Below are 4214 nucleotides of genomic sequence, written 5' to 3'. Positions count from 1 at the left end.
CTACTACAAAAATTTGGATTTTTGGATTTTCTACATGGAAAATCATGTTATCTGTGGGCAAAGACAGTTTTATTTATTCCTTCCCAATGACTGATTTCCCTTCTTATTGCATTAGCTAGGACTTCCAGTAGGATATTGAAAAGGAGTGGTGAGGGGGGACATCCTTGCCTTGTTCCTGACCTTAGTGAGAAAGCTTCTCATTTCTCACTCTTACATATGATGTAAGCTGTAGGGGTTTTGTAGATATTCTTTTCTTTTTTTTTAAGTAGGCTTCACACTAAGCATGGAGCCTGATGCAGGGCTTGAATTCACAGCCCTGAGATCAAGACGTGAGCCAAGATCAAGAGTCAGATACTTAACTGACTAAGCCACCCAGACACCCCAGACATTCTTTATCACACTGAGAAAAATTTCCTCTATTCCTAATTCACTGAAAGTTTTTATCATGAATGGCTTCGAGATCTTGCCAGTTGCTTTTTCTGTATCTATTGATATGATCATGTGATTTTTCTTTTTCAGCCTGTTGATGTGATGGATTACACAAATCGATTTTTAAATGTTGAACCGGTCTTGTATAACAGGGACAAATCCTACCCAGTCGTAGTGTATAATTTTTTTTATACATTGTTGGATTTGATTTTCTAACATTTTGTTGAGGAGTTTTGCACCTATGTTAATGAGATTTGTCTTTGCATTTCTATTTCTTGTAATATCTGTCTCATGTTGGTGTGTATTCCTTCTGAGAGAGAGTGTAGACAACTGGTATAATTTCCCCCTTAAATGTTTGGTAGAATTCACCAGTGAACCCATCTGGACCTGATGCTTTCTGTTTTGGAAGATTATTCGTTATTGACTTAATTTCTTCACTAGACACAGCTCTATTTAGATGCCTAATTCTACTTGTGTGAGTTTTGGCAAATTATATCTTTCAAGAAATTGGTCCATGTCATCTAGATTATTAAATTTGTGGTCACAGAATTTAGAGTTGTTCACAGTGTTCTTCGATATCCATAGAATCTGCAGTGATGTCCCCTCTCTCGTTTCTGAAATTAACAATCAGTATCCTGGTTTTACAGATGAAAACACTGAGTTCAGTAAAATTAGGTGATTTGTGCGGACACAAACCACCGGGCAAGTATAGGAGGTTCACTTTGAGTTCCAATGTCTTTGTAGACTGTGCCCTGCCTGTAGCACCAGGTAGTACATTATTGCACAAGAGAGATTTAAAATGGGTTTCAAAGTGGTATCAAGACCAGTGCTGAGAGCATATTAATAAGGAATATAACTGATTTTAAGAAGGAATGTAGCTGATTTTTACTTCTAAGCACCCCTGAGATGAGCCAGACTCCCTTGTCATAACTCTCACTGCACCCTGTATTTCAACTTTCCTACTGCTAATCACACTTCCAATTATGTTATAGTTGTTATATTATATGTTATTATATTATGTTATGGTTATACTATAAATACCCTTCCCTCTAGAGTTAAGTTTATAAGCACAGGAACCATTAACATACCGGTAAATGTTAAACAACCAGCTCTCTGAGTTTGCTCATCTCTGTGATTAAATACTCACCAGCCACCAACATGCTGGTGACCAGCTTGTTCCTGAAAATTTAACAGACCAGCTGTAGCACATCACTGATGGGAACTGTCTATATTGCTTATCAGTATATCCCCAGTGCTGGCACTTGGTAAACATTTGACATTTCTGTTGAATGAATGAGATTCCTTCCAAGTTGAAATTTCTAGAAGGGTATATTTCTCTTATGATCTGGTCTTTGGTTAGGAGATGGTAATCCATATCTGCCTAGTGCTAACAGCCTGGACCAGGGAAAAGTTGAGGAGTTCCAGGAGTTATAAACACATCATTATAAGCACATTTACGTAACTGTTGCCGGAACACTCAACATTGTGATGAAGCTGTTACTGAACTCAAACATGTCTGTGCACCCGATGTACAGTAAGCCAATGTCTGAGACACCAATTGTGAAGCAAAGGAAGCTTTATTGTCAGCAGGGTAGCCCAATGAGAAGGCAGGGGGTCATTCCCCAAACTGTCTTGCCCTGTTGAGCCTAAGGACAGCTTATATATGTTTGGGGAAGAAGGTGAATATATGAGAGGAGAGTAAAGGGTTTCTTGAAACCCTGAGGTGGAGGGCTTGAAACAATCTGGAGTTATGCATTCTTCCAGAAAATGAGGTGCCATTTGGGACCTAATACAATCAGGTACATCAGATAATTTCAAGACAAATGTTACCATCCGGTCCCCATTAGGTTTCTACAATCAGTGGGTAAACAGGGAGTAAGGGTAAAAAAGGCAAAGTTAACGATTGACCACGTATGAGGTTATGAGATGCATAAATCATAATTAAGTAGGGAACAAAACAGCATGGAGCTAAGTTAATAATGCAACTAATACAACTGTAGTTCTGCTTTATGCGTGCTTTCAAAACTGGTCCAAGAACCAAGCATCCAGCCTCAGACCTTAGGTCTGGAAGGATGGGAGGGAATGAGAAAAACATAGCTATTATTTATGATCTTCAGGAAAAAACTAATGTGCTATATTTATTAAGGTTTAGTCATAGCCATAGTAAATGATGAAATTTAGATTTACTACTCTTTAATTTCAAAGGCTTGCCCAGCACAATTCCAAAGAACATAGCTAGTGTCTTTCTTGGAGACATTACCGTTCTCTCTTAATCTTCAAAATGAATAAGATTAGAAACAAGAACATAAACACCCAAAACAGCACTCCAGGCATTGCATACTATTGATTATAATGGCAATTATTATTGTCCCTGCTATCATCAGAGGCATATATGCCCATCTCCTCCACTGGATTATGAGGCCCTGGAGGAAAAAAAATACTATGAGGATTCTTCTGTGTGTTCCTTTATGTCTTTCCCATGTGGTTTCTCAATAAGCCCTCAAATTAAATATACTATCCTGTAGTGAATTGACGATACTAGCAATCTTATTAAGGCATATGGCCTCACAGTGTCCAGGAAATAGCTAACAAAATCAATATGAAGGAATCTGTTTGTTATGGTGTGCCTGGATGGCTTAGTTGAGCATCCGACTTTGGCCCAGGTCATGATCTAGTGGTTCACGAGTTTGAGCCCCATGTCGGGCTGTGCTGACAGCTCAGAGCCTGGAGCCTACTTCAGATTCTGTGTCTCCTTCTCTAACTGCCCCTCCCCTGCTCATACTTCGTTACTCTCTATCCCTGTCTCTCCCTCTCTCTCAAAAATAAAAATATTAAAAAAAGAAATCTGTTTGCTATAGGTGCATTTAACTGTGACTTTCGTACCTTCAGGCTTATAGATAAAAAGAAAGATCAGGGCTTATATTCAGGGCTTTACTCTTAAAATTCTTAGCTACTTCTTTTCCCCCTCATTTCATAAGTCAGGCATATTTATCCTCATTGTTATTAACAACATGGATGATAGAGCGAACAAACTATCTTGGTTAAAATCCTGGATCTGCCTTGGTCTACTTAACTTAAACACCCTCTGCCTCAGTTTCCTTATCTGTAAAATTTGGAAAATAATTAATTATACCTACTTCACTGGGCTTTTGTGAAGGTTAAACGTAGTGATGTTATAAAGTGCTAGCACAGTGAATATGCTCAATAAATATTAGCTATCCTTTTACACATTTTATTCTTGTAACTGCCCTCCCACCTTAAAAATATTTCTAGGGGCACCTGGGTGGCTCAGTCAGTTGTGCATCTGACTCTTGATTTCGACTCAGGTTATGATCTCAGTTCATGAAATGGAGCCCTGCATCAGGCTCCATGCTGAGAGCATGGAGTCGGTTTGGGATTCTCTCTCTCCCTCTCTCTTTGCTCCTCCCTTGCTTGTGCTCTCTCACTCTCTCTTTCTAAATAAATAAATATTTCTAGATTTTTTTTTTTTTTTGAGATCCGGTTGATTTATTCAGACCTGGATGTACCTGAGTATATTTGTGATCTCTCACATCAGGCTATAAAAGTCCCATTAAACAAGATTTGATACCGAAAAGCTTGTGGCTTTTAGCTAAAAAAAAAGTCACTACCCTTCTATAAAGTACATCAGAACTTTGATGGCATAGGTCATGCTGGAAAATGAGGATCTTTGAGGTCTTTAGAATTAACTTTAAAGGGTGTTATATAATGCTTGATGTGAAAATGACCTATCAGAGTGGATAAAAATACATTGCACAGAAAGGTGG

The sequence above is a fragment of the Puma concolor genome, chromosome B4 (assembly GCF_028749965.1).
Source record: "Puma concolor isolate L17-30 chromosome B4, mPumCon1.1.hap2, whole genome shotgun sequence".
Classification (NCBI taxonomy): domain Eukaryota; kingdom Metazoa; phylum Chordata; class Mammalia; order Carnivora; family Felidae; genus Puma; species Puma concolor.
Note: the sequence above shows the minus strand (reverse complement) of the source record.